Source organism: Gorilla gorilla, chromosome 1 (assembly GCF_029281585.2).
Source record: "Gorilla gorilla gorilla isolate KB3781 chromosome 1, NHGRI_mGorGor1-v2.1_pri, whole genome shotgun sequence".
In the NCBI taxonomy this organism is placed as follows: domain Eukaryota; kingdom Metazoa; phylum Chordata; class Mammalia; order Primates; family Hominidae; genus Gorilla; species Gorilla gorilla.
In genome coordinates this window covers 56,283,060-56,303,390 of record NC_073224.2, presented here as the reverse complement: position 1 = coordinate 56,303,390, position 20,331 = coordinate 56,283,060, and the positions used below count along the sequence as shown (strand labels likewise).

Genomic DNA, 20,331 nt, shown 5'->3' with positions numbered 1-20,331 from the left:
ACCACGCCCAGCTAATTTTTGTATTTTTAGTAGAGACGGGCCAGGCTGGTCTCAAACTCCTGACAGGTGATCCGCCCACCTCGGCCTCCCAAAGTGCTGGTATTACAGGTGTGAGCCATGGCACCCGGCCTCCCTGGTGCATTCTCTTACACTGCCATGCATATCTTTCCTTCATAGACGTATCCAATGTAAACCCAGTTGGCTCTAGTTTTAATTGTATGCTTCTTATGACTTACTTTATTTTGTGATTTACTAGTCTACAAACTCCATGGAAACAGGAATAAGGTCCGGTGCTGTTCACCCTGGTATTCCCAGTACCTATAACATTACCTAGCACATTTTTAGGCACTCCATTGAAGATTAACCACCAAAGTACATTAATTTGAATAACCATAAGTTATCTCACGATGACTTTAAATTTTAAGTCATATAGTTCCCCTTTCCCCTTTCATTTTTTCTCAAATCTTTCTTAAGCCTCTCCTACATTTTCTCACTCCCTTAACCTCTTTTAAACCTTCTCACCTTTGCCTCCTGTCCTCTGTTATCAGAGACCTTATTTGATAACATTAATTTTTGTTTATTTATTTATTTATTTATTTATTTTTCTCATTCTGTCGCCCAGGCTGGAGTGCAGTGGCACGATCTCAGCTCACTGCACCTCTGCCTCCCGGGTTCAAGCAATTCTTCTGCCTTAGCCTCCCAGGTAGCTGGGATTACAGGTACCCGCCACTATGCCCAGCTAATTTTTGTATTTTTAGTAGAGACAGGGTTTTGCCATGTTGGCCAGGCTGGTCTCAAACTCCTGACCTCAGGTAATCCACCCGCCTCGGCCTCCCAAAGTGCTGGGATTACAGGTGTGAGCCACCACGTCCAGCTGATAACATTTAACAATATAAAGTTGATATAAGTTGTTCCCTGAGTATTCTTGAGCCTGTGGAAAAATAAAAAATCAAAGTTTTTACTTTATTCCTTGTGTTTTTCCCTCCAACCCTTTGGCACTGGCTATTAGATTACCCATGAACAGTAGCCAGGGATGACTATGGGCCTGTAGGACTGTCACAGTAGACAGTCTCCTTCTAGGTATTGTTAAATACCTTTTAGAAGTTGGATCTGGAAGATAATGGTGTCTCAGTTGTGACCTTGTGTCCAAAATACCTCGTCAACCAGCTTTCCATCCAGGGCGTCTAGCATGTGCCCTCTTAGCCTCCTGTACAGCTCCTTTGAAGTACTCCCCAAATTATAATTACTCACTTTGCAATTACATAGTTGTTTAATATCTGTTTCTCCCAGAATTAATCCCCACAGCTGGTTGTTGGCTGTGTCCACACTGCCTGGCACAAAGTAGAAGCTCAATAAATAACATTGAATGAATAAATATAATTGACCAAAGTAAAGATTTGGCAGACTTTCCCACTTGGTTATGCTTTTCTCTGGACAGCTAAATACTCTCATTAAAGGCTATCATTGCTGTACATTAAATACTATCATAAATATCAGTTATACTAACACTAGTAATTACACTGAAATTAAAACTATATAATTTAGAGCAACATTTAGAGAAATGCAAAAATGAAGGTACAGTTACTTTTCACATAAATCCTTACTCATTTGATAGCTACTTATCTTTTTCATGTTTTTTCCCTCAGGCTGAAGTAGAAAGTGTCAAATTTAAGGTCTTTTCCATGTCTAGAACCTCAAATGGTTTCAAGAGCTATCATAAGCATCTTCCTTGAGATTCAAATGCAACAGTGATTTGAGTATTTTCTACACACCAGGCGCAATGTTAAATATTTCCCCTGTACTATTTTATTTTCTCCTTATTATATCTCTCTAGAGTGGGGATTATCTTTTTAAACCCAACTCAACTTTTCCTTGGTATGATTTGTGTAGTGTCTTCTTGAAATTTCCAAGCAGCGTTTTTTTGAGATGGAATCTCACTCTGTTGCCCAGGCTGGAGTGCAGTGGCTTGATCTTGGCTCACTGCAACTTCCACCTCCTGGGTTCAAGAGATTCTCCTGCCTCAACCTCCCGAGTAGCTAGGATTACAGGCGTGCAACACCATGCCCAGCTAATGTTTCTATTTTTAGTAGAGATGGCATTTCACCATGTTGGCCAGGCTGGCCTCAAACTCCTGACCTCAAGTGATCTGCCCCCCTCTGCCTCCCAAAGTGCTGGGATTACAGGCATGAGCCACTGCACCTGGCTAAGCAGCTCTTTAAAACTGCAAGTCTCCTTATTGTGTGTGTATGCAGATAATTGAGGTTTAAAAGTTTCTTTAAACACCATCTGAATTAAAAGTTAAATGTTAAAGTATAGAAAAATCAGACGTACTTATTACCTCTTTGGAAAAATGATAATTTCCCAAGCTTTGAAAAAAAAAAAAAAGAAATCACAAAAGAACAGATTCCAGTCAAAGACAATAAAAATATTGCTGAAATGAGGGTGTTATAAGAAAAAAAAAACAATAAGTATTTAAAACACAAAAACTACTAAATAAGAGGAAGTTGGGAAACATATATCAAATATTATACAGAGAGACTCTACTTACTGCTAATAAAATCCCTCATAGATGAATCACTTGAACTTGGGAGGCGGAGGTTGCAGTGAGCCGAGACCGGGCCACTGCGCTCCATCCAGCCTGGGAGACAGAGCAAGACTCCGTCTCAAACAAACAAACAAAAATCCCTCATAGATGCTATGTTATTCCATCATTTGGGGTGAGCTATTTGACATTGGGGTGATCCGAATCCTCCACCAGGGTAGACTTCACATCTTAGTTATCTTTCTCTTCCTGACATCTTCCAAAACATCTGAACAATTGTAGACATGCACGCATGTACATACATACAGGCACACATGCACACACAGGTGCACGTGTGTGCAATGCACATAATACATCTAATAAATAACCTGGCAAAAAGTAGACTTTCAACAATTTTATTAAACCAAACTAAATTGTCTTAATCATTATTTGTTGAAATTTTATTTATTCTTTTTTTTTTTTGAGACAGAGTCTCACTCTATTGCCCCAGCTGGAGTGCAGTGATGTGATCACGGCTCACTGCAGCTTCGACTTCCCAGGCTCAATTGATTCTCCTACCTCAGCCTCTCAAGCAGCTGGGACTACAGGCACACACCACCACACCTGGCTAATTTTTGTAGAGATGGGGTTTCGCCATGTTGCCCGAGATGCTCTCAAACTCCTGAGCTCACCTCAGTCTCCCAAAGTACTGGAATTACAGGCATGAACCCCTGTGACTGGCCTATCTTCGTTTGGAATTTTAAAGGTACAGTCAGACATTTCACATGAAATACATTAGGAATCAATGAAAATGTTATATTTTATTTGTATAGGTGTGAAAATACTCAGCTGGAACTAGGGGTATGCTTTGGTTCATACATCCAGTCGGTATTAAAGCTGATGTAAAAAGGCTCACTGCTATCGTTTGAATGTGTCCTCCGAAGTTCGTATGTGGGAAACTTAATCCCCAATGCATCAGTGTTTGGAGGCGGAGTCTAACAAGAGGTGGCTAGGTCGTGAGGGCTCTGCCTCATGAATAAATTAACGCCGTTATCGCGGGAGTGGGTTTGTTATATCAGGAGTGGGCTCCTTATGAAAGCGTGAGTTTACTCCCCTCCCTTCCCTCGCCCTCTCTTTACTCTTCCACTCATCTGTCATGTGAGGAACAGTGTTCTTCCCACGCGCCCCCGTAGGATGCAGCATTCAAGACGCCATCTTAGAAGTGGAAGCCAGGCCCGCAGCACACACCAAACCTGCCAGCACCTTGACCCTGGACTTTCTAGCCTCCAGAACTGTGAGCCAATAAATTTCTGCTCATTATTTTTAAATTACACAGAACTTCCCAAACGGTTGGGATTTTTGTTTTTGTTTTTACTAAATTGTGATTGTTATCACTAACACAAATATTTAAGTTTACTTCTATATCTTATAGTAATAGGAATATAAATATATTAGAAAATGGTTAGAAAATAAACTCAGAAAGGATTTGGGCATATTTTATCAGTCCTATTTTGCTATAGTTCTGTACTCTCTTGCTTCTAATATAAAATGTTCAATATTCTAGAAAGGAGATAACATGCCTTCACCCACAGTGAGGCTGGAAATGTGGGACCAGGTGGGTTCTCCTTCTATTCTCATTGTCTGCCTATTTCTCAACCTTAAGCAAAATATTCGACACATATTAGTCACAGTCATGTCCTTAGTTTTTTTTTCTTTAATATTTCATCAGATAGAAATCATGTGGTATCTACACCTAGCAAGGATCTTCACAATGTTTTGTCTCAACAGAGAGCTGACCACTGGGACCTGTGCTAATTCTAAGACAGCTGAGGCCCCAGGAAGGTATTTCATCTTCTACTTCCCTTGAATCCCTTTCTGTACTCAGCACAGTACTGCAAACATAGAAGGACCGTTTGAGGCAGAACTGGTGGGGTTTTTTTGTTTGTTTGTTTGTTTGTTTGTTCATTTGTTTGAGACAGAGTCTCACTCTATGGCCCAGGCTGGAGTGCAGTTGCGCAATCTTGGCTCGCTGCAACCTCGCCTCCCTGGTTCAAGCAATTCTCATGTCTCACTCTTCCAAGTGGCTGGGACTATAGGCACGAGCCACCGTGCCCAGCTAATTTTTTGTATTTTTAATAGAGAAGGGGTTTCGCCATGTTGGCCAGGCTGGTCTCAAACTCCTGACCCCAAATGATCTGCCCGCCTTGGCCTCCCAAAGTGCTGGGATTACAGGCATGAGCCACCATGCCTGGCCAGAACTGATGTTTTTGGTTTTGGTTTTTTTGGAAATAGGGTCTCTCTCTGTTGCCCAGGCTGGAATGCAGTGCCATGAACATGGCTCACTGCAGCCTAGACCTAATGGGATCAAGCGATCCTCCTGCCTCAGCCTCCAAAGCAGCTGGGACTACAGGTGCATGCCACCACACCCAGCTAATTTTTTAACAAAAATTTGTAGAGACAGGGTCTCACCATTATGCCCAGGTGGGTCTTGAACTCCTGGGCTCAAGCAATCGTCCTGTCTTGACCTCTCAAAGTGCTGCGATTACAGGTATGAGCCACTGTACCTTGCCTTACTGCTGCTTTTTACTAAAGAATGTGTGGTAAAATGTACAATATGAAGAGTAGATAGTACACTCAGAATTTACCAAAAAGGAGAAAAACAGAATAACAGTACAATATGAAGAGTAGATAGTACACTCAGAATTTACCAAAAAGGAGAAAAACAGAATAACAGTAGGCTGCATTTGAAGTATAAAATTTGGTGATCTTTAAAATTAATTTCTTTTCTTTTTTTTTTTTGAGATGGAGTCTTGCTCCATCATCCAGGCTGGAGTGCAATGGCATGATCCCGGCTCACTGCAACTTCTGCCTCCCAGGTTCAAGCGATTCTCCTGCCTCAGCCTCCCGAGTAGGTGGGATTACAGGCGCCTGCCGCCACACCCGGCTAATTTTTGTATTTTTAGCAGAGATAGGGTTCCGCCATGTTGGTCAGACTGGTCTCAAACTCCTGACCTCAGGTAATCCACCCTCCTCGGCCTCCCAAAGTCGTGAGATTACAGGCATGAGCCACCGTGCCCGGCCTAAAATTAATTTCATAAAAGAAAAACAAACCCAACACACCACTATTTTATAGTGCCTAAAACAGCTAGCTTTAGCTCTTATTTTTAAAGTAACCAACACCAAGAAAGTCCTAATAGTTTTATACATACCTATGTCAGACAATTTTTAAAAAGTGGCGGTAATTAAATTCAATGACAATTTGGGTGGCTTCTTGTTTAAGACATGAAACCAAAAGCCAAAAGGAGCTCAAAGATGAAGTCCACTTGTCATTGCCTTGAAAAAATTAAAGTATAATAAATAATGACATGGAAATAGCTAATATAGAGCAAAATTTTAGACTTATAAGTGAGAGATCAGGTGATGGAATAGAAGGGGCAGACAGGAAGATTTTATGGAGGAAATAACCTTTCAACTGGACTTTGAAGAAATAGCAAGACTTTGACAAACGAAGAGGAGGATATTCCACGCACAAGGAACTAAATAACATCCATGAAAAAAATCAATAAAGCCCATGCCTATGTTGACATTTCTGTTCTCAACTGAACAGTCACTTCTGTTACCTGAAGACTGTCTCTCTTTCTTTGAGTTGTTAATCTAAAGTTGTGCTTCTGAGCAGAGCTATTTTTATTTCCAGAAGTACCACCTACCAAACTAGAGATCAGCCACTGTCACTAAGTTATAGCCCAACTACTTCACGTGGGCCTAGCCCTAGGCAAGTTGAAGGCCTACGGAGAATTTAAGGGTGTGTAAATTCCCAATAATTAAAAAATTTAGACAATCCAATCACGCTGAAAGAGAGTGGCCTATAGTAGCAAGTGTAAAGGCTCTAGAAGAGATGATTGGGACTTGGTTATCTACTAACATTGAACCTAGTTTCAATTCATTGTCCTTTTGGAGACTTTCATCAACTATTCTTAGTGCAATAGGTTCTGTCAGTGCCTGGTACATAGTAGGTGCACAATACATATTAGGTAAGATATAGAATTTTTTCACATGGCTTTCTACCCTCTTTGTAATAAAAACTATTCACATATTATATTGAAAGTACCTGCTTTGGGCCAGGTGCAGTGGCTCACACCTGTAATCTCAACACTTTGGGAGGCCGAGGTGGGTGGATCACCTGAGGTCAGGAGTTCAAGACCAGCCTTACCAACATGGTGAAAGCCCGTCTCTACTAAAAATGCAAAAATTAGCCAGGCATGGTGGCACATGCCTGTAATCCCAGCTACTCGGGAGGCTGAGGCAGGAGAATCACTTGAACCTAGGAGGTGAAGGTTGCATTGAGCCAGGATCGTGCCATTGTACTCCAGCCTGGGCGACAGAGCGAGACTTTGGAAAAAAAAAAAAAAAAGTACCTGCTTTGAACACTCAATTCTACATTTATTTATAGCCTTTTATGTCCAAAATATTGATGCTTTGTGTACCTCTTCAGTTTGCAGGATGTTTTCTCATACAATATCTTATTGGATTCTCACAACAGTCTAGTGGGATCAGTAGGACAAATACCAGTATTCCTGTTTTACAGATGGAACTACTGAGATTCATGGAGGTCAGGAGACTTGTCCAAGGTCAGGAAACCCAAACCCAGATTTAGGCTTAGACATGTCATCAGTCCTACTTTTCACAGTGTCACAGTTTCCAGACATTAGCAGCATTCCTTACTAGTCTTGCTTAATATTTCTGGCATCAACCATATTAATGTGACATGGTTTATGTAACAACTAATTATATGTCTATCTATCTTTCTATCTGTAATCTATCAAGAGAGCAATATATGTAAACAGAAATGACAAAAGCATTTGTATTTTATTTTCAAGTATAAAAACATACTTTTCATTTAAAAATCCTAATGACAAAGCATTGGTTTAAGCTTAACATTATGGTAATGTTCATGAATAGATTACAGAACAGTTAGAAAAAATTTTAGCTAAATACCTTAACATTTTTCAGAAAATGCTTCTAGATTTTGCTAGAATTGGATCAATGAGTTATTTCTGAGCATAAATGACATGCGGTGCTAATTGTATTCCTGACATAAAATGTCCTCAAGTTTTCTTTGGCCAATGGACTGAGAACAAGGAGCCTGCCTTACATTTCACAGATCTAAATAATAATTTGATGGTTAGCTCATTACAGGGAATGTGGTAGTGTAAAACAGCCATAGTACATCTATCCCGGAATTTTAGGGTTCCTATAGAATCCCTCCATGATTTGTTTATGATGTAGAGATGATTGACTCTGTCAGTTACTAATAAATGGTAAATAAAAAAGTAACCTGTGATATTAAAGTACTACATTTGCTACATTGTGATTAAATTACAGTAACACCACCAGCTATAAACCTTTATAGAATCTTCTCAACCATGCAGTAATTCTCCTAACTATACTATTATGTAGAGCACAAATATTTCTTTGTAAGTCCAAAGCGATACATCAGGGAAGCGTTTACTGCTGAAGCTAGATTGAGAGTAAATGCATCTTGGGTTGCTATGAATAAAAGCTCTAGCTTCTCATTACTTTATGACAAGACACAGAAATTCACTTTACTTTTCATTTAAGGTTTTCGGCTTCCGTTTATAGATGTATGCCTTCACGCTTTTATTCCCTTCTTGCTTCAGCCGTACGTAATAAATGATTATAAATTTTCACATTTGACCACCTCTCTGCTAGTCTCATGCTTAATGCACAAAGTTAGGAAGCTGCAGGTAAAATTTCACAAACACTTTTATTTATGATGTTGTCCTTGGTAACGGAAATTTCAATGTACTGAAATGAAAAGTATGATTAAAGGGATACGACGTCCTGACAAGGATAGTAGAGGGCAGCCTTCTATTTCCTACTGAAAATATATAATACCTTTTTGACATCAATTTCATAGAGAATAGACATGGGTTAGTCATGGAAAAAAGACACAAACATGTTTCCAACTTCAGTTTTCTTGAATGTTTGCTCTTATAACTTATATTAGAAGTATCTCCTCTGAATTGATGAGCTTGTGAATTGAAAAAAAATTTTTTATCCCAATTAAAATGTAATATGAAGGACTGAACAGAAATTGAGGAAAAATATAATTTGGAACACATGAGTTCTTTTTCTGGAAAGCAAAATAAGTGGAAAAGTACTGGTTTTTTCAAACCATTTTAATCATTGCAATAACTGATTTTATTATTTTAAATCTCTATGTAGTGAGAAAGAATCAAGAAAGATTGGAAAAGTTAAAAACGTTCATAAACATAGTTGTTTAGTTTCTTGTGTATTTCCCAAAAATTGCCATTAAGCAAACAAAGTGCAACCCTCGTGTGCTTCCTGTTTATAAAGTTAAATATCTTTGAGTATTTGAGGCTATATGATTTCCCCTTTTCCTATCATTTAGGGTGAAAAAGAAATTAAACAATTGGTAGGACTTCCCCTAGTAAAGTCACTTCTCAAATAAAATTCTGCTGCTACAAAGTACAGTTTCTGTGCCTGGAAATTAGAATTGCTTGAGACATACTAGTTTCACCCACAAGTCTTATTCTAGTCTCCTACCAGTTAATAAAATGTGTTATCAGGAGACTTGAGTTCAAGGATCATTATAATTCCTTCAGCCTTGTACTGCCACAGCAGGGCATGAGAGCTATTTCCTACTCAATGGAAGAAGATATAACATCTTGATTTCAAATCTCTGAAAACAAGATATTGTGGAAACTTTAAAATATATATCCTCTTGATTTCATAGCTATGGAAATAAGAAACTGGAAACTTAGTTTAAATAGCTACAGATTTAGCCAGGATGTGACCAATCTCTGGCATTGATACCTGGATTATCTTTAGGATATTCTGTGTTCCTAGCTTCAATGTCATGAATTCACTCACAATGTATCTACTGAATTTCCACGTTGTGCTGAGCACCATGCCAAGCCCAGGAAGGAGAGAAGACGCACAAAATGCATCAAGCATAGTGCATGTTGCTCAGGAGCATACAGTCTGGCAAAGGAGATAAGACTTGCACACGAATAACTAAAATTACAAATCAGCAAATAATCAGAGCCAGATGAGGAGAGAGGGAAATTCCACGAAATTATGCCGCATGGAAAAGGCCCTGCACAACTGCCATGTGCTGGTTGCTGGGAGTTTGGGTGGTCTATTCGTCGGTCTCAGTTCATGGCTTGGGCAGAGGTCAGTAAACTCAGTAGATTTGAGCGCCGCCAGTTAAGGACCAGGAGCTAAAGCCCCTGCAGTGTCCTTGGTGCCACAGAGCGATCCAGAGCACAGACAGAACAGAAAAGACAGGAAGAAAGAGGAAGAGGGACGGGTCTAGAGAACAGGAGGTAAGACAGCATCAAATGCTCAGTAATGTGCGTGTGATGACACAGGGTGAGTTGAAAAGATCCTTGAAAGACACCATGCCGGTTTTGCATCAATAAAAATAAGAGGATTTCAAAAGCCTAGGCAGAGGGCTTGCTGTACGCCACACGTCCACAGTCAATTACATTTTTAGGAAAGTATTCTACTCATGCATAGGCTAAAAAAATGTAGTCTGTGTAGCGTTTCAACAACCTCGCAGCTTTCTTCCATAACTGTTCCTACAAATACTTTCTGACAGCTTCCATTTGTTGCTTGGCTATTGCAGAACCCTGAAAAATATATTATGTCTCATGTCAGTTATAAAAATAACACCACAAATTATAACCAAAACAAAATTACCCAGTAATTATCATTTAGATGTCCATTTTAATCCTTTTCAGAGTTACCTTTACTTTAGGAGCCAGACAATTTAACACGAGGCAAGCTGGAGGGGTTTATTTAAATCTTTCTCTTTACCATGTGCTGTGATAATATCTGAAATCTACCTTTCTGAGCACTCTGTGACTGCCTTAATCTCAAGAGCACTTCTAAATACATTGAATACTAACAGCCTTAAATTTGACAAAAATAGGCATAGTAAACATGTGGTGTCAATTATGGGAAAACCCGAACAAAGGTTAGAGGAATAAGAACAGAGCTCACATTTTCTTTTAACTTGTTAATGTCTCTGACCCTTTTGTACAAAAATCACTTTAATCAACATTATATACATTTCATTGTGGCCTTACCATTTAACAGCCTGTAAAAAATGTTTGGCTATCAATTATACACATCAAGTTGATATGCTCCAGGACTGGGGGCCATTTATGCTCGCAATTAAATCTGAGGGGACTTGAGGAGACCCACATGGTTAGCCAGCCCTCCTTTCTCCACCCGACTCAGCTTTTTTGAAGCTTGCAGAGATGAGGAAGCTTAATTAAACTTATCGGAGATCTCTTTTTCCATCCTAGAAATTGGAGAGCCATGATCATAGGTATAGAGATGTTGAAATCTAGGTCCTTCTTTCTCCTCCTCTTATACCATCCCCTCTCCCATGTACTCACAGGGCCACAGTCACATACACATACAGATTTTAGTCAAACAAATTTGTTGAAAACAGATTCTTAGGCCAGCCACGGTGGCTCACACCTGTAACCTCAGTACTTTGTAGGCGGATGGTGGAGATTACTTGAGGCGAGGAGTTTGAGACCAGCCTGGGCAAATAGGTAGACCACATCTCAGAAATAAATAAAAAGTAAAAAATAAAAATAAGTAGATTCTTGACTTGCTTTGGGTCTCATCAGAAGCCAAAACAATCATCCAAGTCTAAGTATGGCCACTGATGTCTGCAGTGCTGGTGTGAGATTGGGTCAGTGCACACCAATTCTCCACCCATAATCACGAATCAGAGGCCACACCATGGCTTCCATCCTCCTAATCCTGTATAAAAGTTGATGGGGTGTGCAATCTAAAATGAGAAGAAAAGATTCTCAATTAAGCGGTCTTGAACTGGTGCAGCTTCAGACCCAACTCAACAACCCCAAATCTTCTTTAACAATCCACACAGAGAAGAAGGATTAATGTCCAGCTGTGCTAACAAATATTTTAAATGGTGTTCTACATACATCTGAGGGCTACGAAGGTTAGCACTCCAAAGCAGGTAAATATTTGGCTTCTTTTATTTTACTTCATGGATTCTTCCTTTCCTTTCCTTCCCTGCAACCTCATACTCTGAGATAAGAGGACCCAGCCACTGGATCTCAAAGCAAATGTTAAAATACCACTCCCTCCACATTCATTCAGCCACTCAAATATTTAATTAGTGTCTATCATATCTAAGGCATTATGCTAGGTACTGTTTTCAATTTAGTACGACTACTTTTTATAATACAATATTCCATAGACAGTGTGTTAGAGTCAAATTCATCTTTACATGATGTAGTACCAAATTCCAAAAAAAGAACTTCCCTTTTAGATTGGGCAGTCTGAGGAATTAGGGGAAAAAAAAACCATCTCCAAATGTCAGTTCGGAGGAGCCATCCACTCTTCAACCTTAGAGGAGGCAGGGAAGGTGGGATTTTGATGTTCACAAGCCCATTAAGACAATTTTCAAATGCCATGGCTTGGCTGATACATAGAACATTAAGAATATTTTGAGGCAGTCTGCTGTGTGCAAGGAACATCTATTTTAATTGATGCATTTTGATGGTAACAATGTTGTATTCTATGGTCTCTTCCTCTGCGTGTTCACGTGTTAAAATAAATAGTGGTGTACATAGCAAGGGAAGGCGAGAAAACATATTGCCATATCTTTATTAATATTCTACTATTGTATGATCTTAGCACTTTTTGGCTTTGCTCCTGAAAGCATGTTTTCTTCTTGTTCTTGTTCCTGAGGCAGTGTTCAACATACTAGACTAATGAATAAGTCATTATTTATTGGAAGTCTTTGTATATATGAATCGGAAATACTACTTCCCATCTAAAGATCTAATTGTGTATCTCTTGTGGAGGTAAATATCCATATAGATCAATTTTTTATTAAAAATTGGTATATTTTGTTTAAGGGAGCGTTTTAAAAATATCATTTCTATTTGTAGACCCAACTGTTAACTATTTATTAAAACGTCAACGTCTAAAAGTCTCACATAGTTATAGTCTCCTACTCATACCCTCCTGGGCTTAAAATAGGTCTATGCATCCCCAAAACTACCTAAGAAAATGGGAGACACTAGTTGAAAAATATTAGCATGTCTGCTTTCTGGTTTAATACTGGTTAGTTTTTGATGTTCAGTAAAATTTTGATGTTCAGTAAAAATGCAGTAATCACATATTTGTTGATTAGATTTTATTATAAACAATACTTCATGGTTTTATGAAGTGTTACAAATTGCCTGTAAATGAACTTGGACTATTTTAATTGGTTTAAGAAGAGCCAAAAGGAAGAAAGTTTGGATTCGTTTTTAAAATCTGAAAATATGTGGTAATAGAAACAAGGAAGAAAAGGAAGTTTCTTGGTTCTTTTCTCCACTCCAGGAGAGATGAGGCATATGCATGAGTTATTACAATGCATTGATCTGACTCCAACCTGAAGTTACCAAGGTTTTATAAGGCTGCAATAAAGCTTTCTTTGCATTAACCAGCCAAGCACATAAACATTTTAATGAACTGTTTTTACGTGGTTCATTGGGCAGCTACCAGGCTACTATAATACAAATCACCACTCCGCCACATCCAGCTTTCTCATGATGGCTGTACTTTTTTCAGCTTACCAAATGCAAATTGAATATCACAGCTATGGAGCTTAATCAAATACTTGACTATTCGAGCATAGGAAATTCTCAAGCCCAGAATTTACTGTATTCTAGGATAGTCTATTCAAAGAACTGAATCTTAGAGAATTTTTACTCTCGAGCTTCTAAACCAAAAGTGAAGTTTATTGTGATAATCATTTAAGACCACTAAAAAATAAGATCCTCAAAGTCACCACTCTGTGTTAAAATGGTTTTAGGCAATGAATGACAGTGTGGCCATGAGAAGCAAGTAGCTGAATCATCATTAGTCACAGAAGAGATGGTATCCCCAAACTGATATTTCTCTTAGTGACCTGAAGGCTTGAATGAATTATTGAACTCAATACCAATGCAGATCAAATCTCCTTGGAATAATTAAGGATCATTACTGACAAACATTTGTGTACATTCTAGTCAACACTTAAAGTAACACTAAATTATAAAATATTTGTCATGTATTCTGAGAGCTTCATGACACTGTATTTTTAAGATTAAAGATTAGCCCAACACATAATTTAATAATGAATGCAAATTATAAATGAATATTTAACAAGCCATACCACATTTTATGTCTTAACATCTGTTCTGCCAGTGGTATGACTGAATGAAAAATGGCTCCATGATGTATTGTCCTGCTGCCTAATGCTCCAGTGGAAACAAGGTGTTTTCACCTTGATGCGGCCTTTAAAATAAATTAATTTGTTAACATTTAAAAATGCAGTGTAACCGATGACATAAAACATTTATAAGACAGTTTATGACCCAACCAACCATGTTCTAATCCAATAATATTTATTAAAACATTTTATTTGACTAATCATTTCATGGCCAAGATTTGGAAATGTTTGTTTTTCAGGTTGAGTCAAAGATTTAAATGGTTCTAATGGTACCATAAAGATGTTATATGGTGTTAATATAACTTGAGTATTAAAAATATAATGAATTTGCTATTTATGAACCATTAAGTTTTGCCTCACCCCCAGAATAAATTTTATATCATTACAGACCTATTAATACACCCTCTTTGTTTTTCCATCTTCCCTAGGATATACACATTCACAAGCCAAATTTATAGATACATAAAGATAAGTCAGAATTTTTTTTTTATTCTGGAAAGTGTGTTTGCATTGAACAGAGGATATAAAATGGTGCTTTTTTTACTTTAAGTTTTCTTCATAGTTATCACCTTAGTGTTTCTAAGCTAGGAATCACTCCATATATTAATAAAACATGGGTCAGATAAGCAACTTCATTCTAGTAGAAGTTTTTAACTCCTCTGCTAACTTAAAACCAGGCGAGAAAGCTTTCTTTCTTATTTCTTATTGAAAATTAAAGAATGTCAGATTTTTCCAGCTATGCACACCATTTAAACTTAGCAATTCTGGGACTATAACATAGTTATTCTAGCTTTTAAAACATTTGTATATACAAACATATTTGCCAGTAAGACATTGGAGATATTCTCAAAATCCAGCTATGGAGTAACTCTGGACCATCTGCTAGATAGAATATTATGTAGACATTAAAAATCTTGGTTTTGAAAGTGAAATAAGCTAGGAACAGAAAGTTAAGCACCACCTATTCTCACTCATATATGGAAGCTTAAAAAAAAAAAAGTTGATCTCACTGAAGTAAAAAGTAGAAAAGAGGCTACTAGAGGCTGGGAAGGGGCGGGAGAAGGGCAGTATAGAAAGAGATTTGTTAAAGGATACAAAATTGCAGCTAGATAGGAGGAATAAGTTCTAGTGTTCTCTAGCACTGTAGAATGACTATAGTTAATAATAATATATAGAATTCAAATATCTAGAAGGAGGATATTAAGTGTTCCCAATACAAACAGATGCTGAATGTTTGACATGCTGGATATGCTAATTATCCTGATTTGATCACTATACATCATGTATAATCACCTCCCTATGTACTCCATAAATATGCATGATTATTATGTGTCAATTAAAAAAAAATTTTTTTGAGACGGAGTTTCACTCTTGTTGCCCAGGCTGGAGTGTCGTGGCACGATCTTGGCTCACTGCAACCTCCATCTCCTGGGTTCAAGCAATTCTCCTGCCTCAGCCTCCCAAGTAGCTGGGATTACAGGCACCCGCCACCATGCCCAGCCGATTTTTTGTATTTTTAGTAGAGATGGGGGTTTCACCATATTGGCCAGGCTGGTCTCAAACTCCTGACCTCAGGTAATTCACCCGCCTCAGCCTCTCAAAGTGTTGGGGTTACAGGCATGAGCCACCACGCTGACCTAAAAAAATTTTTTAATCTTGTCTTTGAATCATACTTAAGACCATAGCAAATGCATATTCTAAGCTAACCATATTAATTCAAATTCAAACAGATATAACACTAGGGCCGAGTGAGGTGGCTCATGCCTGTAATCCCAACACTTTGGGAGGCTGAGGAGGGTGGATTGCTTGAGCCCAGGAGTTCGGGCCAGGTTTGGCAACATGGTGAAACCCCATCTCTATAAAAAATACAAACATTAACCAGGTGTGGTGGCATGGGCCTGTAGTCCCAGATACTTGGGAAGCTGAGGTAGGAAGATCACTTGAGCCCAGGAGATGTAAGTTGCAGTAGGTTGTGATCACACCACTGCACTCCTGCCTGGGTGACAGAGCAACAGCCTGTCGCAAAAAAAAAAAAAAAAGATATAGCACTAAAGAGAAAGAAAAAGTAGGGCAGGACATTGAATCTGGTGCTTGAGGAGAACTATGTAAAAGTAAAACAAAGTTCTAAAATAAGATGACAATAAAAAGAAAGTTTGAGTAGTTGCTATTATTATCAATGAGATCATATATGAAGTTGGTTTTTTTGTGTTTTGTTTTGTTTTGTTTTGTTTTGTTTTGTTTTGTTTTGTTTTTGAGACAGGCTCTCACTCTGTTACCCAGCCTGGAGTACGGTGGCACAATCATGGCTCACTGCAGCCTCAACCAACTGGGCTCTGATATCCCACCTCAGCCTCCCGGGCAGATGAGGCTACAGTCAGTCGTACACCACCATGCCCAGTTAATTTTTTGTATTTTTTGTAGAGATGGGTTTTCACCATGTTGCTCAGGCTAGTCTCAAACTCCTGGGCTCAAGTGATCCAAACATCTCAGCCTCCCAAAATGCTGGGATTACAGGCATGAGCCACTGTACCTGTCCCCATATATGTAGTTTATAAAATAATTAAAAACAAAATATTTTTAAAGATAAAGAGTTTGAATTAATACTGCTAGCTTAGAATATGTATTTCCTTCACTCTTCTGCTTTCCCTGCAGTGTATGGAGATAGTCTGAATTTAGACATGATGTTTACATATTATTGTTCTTAGGGTAACTCTTTCACTGGTATTATATAAAATTGCATCTGTCCCAAAATGAAAGTGGAAAGTCACTGTAATAAAGAGAATGATAGGGTGACATCATCAGGCATCATAAAAAGGATCATCTTAATTGTTGTGCACTTGTTCATTTCAAGACCACATTTATCGGCCATTTGTTTTTCCTTTCCTACAGTCTCTCTCTGCTTCTGTTCTCCCTCCTCCAGATATTTTCATTTATTCTGCAAAGTGGAGGACTAAAACTGCAGTTTTAGGTGATTTTCAACTTACATAATCTTTCTTCAAGGTTTTTCTCAGGTTTACCTTATACTTGCCTATGATAAAAGATTCCCTCAGTTCATAAGAGGATGGATGAAGTGGGGGCTGATGGGAGGGAAGGATCCAGGTATTTTTCAGATTTTCTTTAAACAGGAGAAGTAGAAACTTGCTGTGCTGATGAACGTTTTAGCTTGGTTCCTATAAAGGCAACAGAGATCTCGTGGGATTCTTGGGAGAACTGAGAGAAGTTAATGCAGGTAAAGCACATGGAACCAGGCAAGCTTCCTGGTAAGTGCTCAGTAAATATTACCCAGCATCTTCTGCATAATCACCAATATCAGCAGTTGCTGCTTTTTTTTTTCCTTGCCTGCAAGATCAAAAAGGAAATCACAGTCTTGCCCCCAAAACACTAGAATTTTTCCCTGATTCTCTGTCATAAATTTATTTTCTCTCTAAAGCTCAAACCACTCTAACAATGAAATTCTGTGCTTTAAAAATTCAAGCGAATGAGCAGATTTTAACAACTACAATTGCAAAAAGTTGGATGCTTTTCCAGAAGTGCTTATAAAACTGGTAAGCAAAGGAGATAGATAAAATCAAAACAAAAGATCTGTTCTCGTCACATTTAGTAAGAGCAATGCTGGCTTTACTGATGACTTCAGTAGTCAGAAACCTGGATGACATTCATCTCCCTCTCCACTACCCCCACTCCCAAAAAGAGGAACACCCACCTGTATCAGAATATCACTGCATCCTGATCTTATTCTCATGCTTCAGTGCCATACCTGATCACACCAGAGCTGTTACTTCTTGTGATTACTCATCCAATATCTATTTTTCACCTTGCAATAGATCCATACAAGGGACCAGGGCAGGGTTTGGCGAGAGAATTTCCTACAAATCCTTAACCTAGGGAAAGCAATACTTTTCAGGTTTAAAGCCAGGGTAGGGTTTGGCCAGGTGCCGGTGGCTCACGCCTTTAATCCCAGCACTTTGGGAGGCTGAGGCGGGCGGATCACAAGGTCAAGAGATCTAAACCATTCTGGCCAACATTGTGAAACTCCGTCTCTACTGAAAATACAAAAATTAGCTGGGCGTGGTGGCACACGCCTGTAGTCCCAGCTACTCAGGAGGCTGAGGCAGGAGAATTGCCTGAACCTGAGAGATGGAGATTATAGTTAGCCGAGATTGCGCCACTGCACTCCAGCCTGGGCAACAGACTGAGACTCTGTCTCCAAAAAAAAAGAAAAAAAAAAAAAGTCATGGCAGAGTTGGACAGATGGAGCCGCCAATTTCTATCAAAGCTTATCAGCTGTGGGAGTCATGACAGGATGGTGTCAACCCCAGGATATCAAGTCCCAGACGAAACCCAACTTTCTTTGCTGTTTCAGAAGCCACCTAGAAAGTAGAAATGGGAAGCAAATTCACTATGTCCCCCTTGTCAATTAGCAAACTTTCTAAATGCTTTTTGTGTGCCCTTGAATTTGGACATCCCCTTTTCTACAGTCAGCCTGGAACATTTATAAAGTGGAAGCCACTGAACTGTCTAAAGGCCTTTAGAAAATTGTCTAAGCATCTTTGCAATGGCTTCTTTTCTTCCAACCCTACCCCCACCTCACCCCTTGGATGTGGACCACACATACGATGCTATGCCATAAGCATCAAACATTTCCCACTTGTGATTTTATGCCAAATCATAACCATGATTCAGAACACTAAAGGGCTCTGTTTCATTCTAACCTAGTTTCCTGTAAACTACATACAGTGATAGTTTCTTTTTTGTTTTGCAGAGTGGAGGAAGAAGAGAATCACCACATATCGTATTTAGAGGTCCTGCAGAAAGGGCAGAGCGAGTTTCATGTTTGAGTGCAGTGGATGCATGGGCAAAGCATTACACAGCCGCTCCATGGAAGTGACAATGAGCCTTGTCTTTCACACATAACTCCAGGAACCAGGGGAAACAAAACCAATTCCACCCAGAGGTACAGACAAAGAAGAGCACCCTCCCAAAGGAGCCCGCATGATAAGTGGCCACGGCGAACATCACTGTGATCAGTCAGAAAGGCAGGCGAGTTATTAGCTTAGCCCTGAACCTCCTACTTAATGTAGAACCAGTGGTGATGGTTAACAGACCCTGGCTGCAGTGACAAGCCTGGGACCTGCTCGAGGAAATCCAATTGAAAAGCAGCCAAGAGGAACAACAAGCTAGAAACAGATGTTCCAGCTACCAGGATGTGCACGCATTTAACCTGAATATGTAGTTGGGGTGGGATGGTAGCATTCGTTTCTAAATATAGTGATTTCACTTCTTCCCCCATATAGATATTGTCAAGTTCAATTATAGCCATCCACATTAGTTTTGTCAAATTTTCTGCAATTTCTTTAAAATAAGAAGATGTCAGAATGATAACTGCTATTAAGGGAATTCAGGGTGTTTGATTTATCTACCCAGTCTTACTAAAACATTTCAGTTAAATCATCCACTCTTAAACTCCAGTCTCATAGCAATTAAAAATTATCTTTTAAAAAATTGCCCAAATGAAATTCCAACAGTTCATGTAATTATTTGATTTAATATTACCATGTTAGTAAAATATCTTTAAGATAGTTATATTTTCATGAGTCACTTTCTTAGTCACTTCTAGTTCCTAAATAGGGGAGTTTGGGTTGACAGAGGTGTGATAACCATGCGAACAGGGGCTAGAATATAAGCTTAACAGAATCAGTTAATTAGATTTGAAAGAGAGTTGAGTCTTGTGAACCACAGTGATATGTCATGTACATTAGGAAACATTCTCCTTTACATCAGTTCTGGTTTTCTCTAATGGGCTTTATACGAGGAGAGAGACCATCTCACTGTGTTGATTTTTCTCAAGAAAAAAATCAATACTCTCAATGGATTTTAAGTAGATCTAATGTAGTACTGCACTATGCTCATAAGAAGATAAGCATATGTAAAAGATTTTAAAATGTGCATTAATGCATGCCACACTGAAACCAGATCATACCCCACACTCATGTTGTTATTATGTGTACCTAAAGCAAAGAACAGCTGCAGAGTATTTTCTCTGGTAACACTTCATTTTTTATTGGTAGGTTTTAATCCAATACATTTTTGGGGTCACTGAATTCTTATTTGCTTTAGAATGCCCGATTATATCATTCTGCAAAGGATAAAAGGGCTTGAGCCATCATCCTGTGCTGAAATTTATTGAAGGTATTTATGAAGAGGGTGATCTTGAGGAATGCAAGCTTTTAAAATCTAAGAACAGCAGCAAAAATAAATTAATCAGGAATCCATCACTAATTTATACATGAGTCACTTACAAGGAAGGTAAAACGGTTCAGTAAATTATGGATTTACAAATAAACTTGATTCTAGGGCCTTGGAAAATACTTCGATTGGAATATAGATCCATTTTTCCTCAAAACAATTTTCACTTCAACTTCAGATGTAGGGGACATAAAACCAAATCCCCTCTCTGAAAATTCAAGGGGAACTCTTTTCTGGTAACGTGAGGCATGAGTGGTGATGGTTCACA

General features: G+C 38.7%; 1 long non-coding RNA gene across 1 annotated transcript; it reads left to right on the top strand.

Moving 5' to 3' along the window:
- Window positions 1-3,581: 3,581 nt before the first annotated feature.
- On the top strand, window positions 3,582-19,402 carry LOC129528105 (uncharacterized). The gene is made up of 3 exons (XR_010135108.1): window positions 3,582-3,815; window positions 4,310-4,363; window positions 18,580-19,402. It is a non-coding gene; the product is annotated as an uncharacterized lncRNA (long non-coding RNA).
- Window positions 19,403-20,331: the final 929 nt, after the last annotated feature.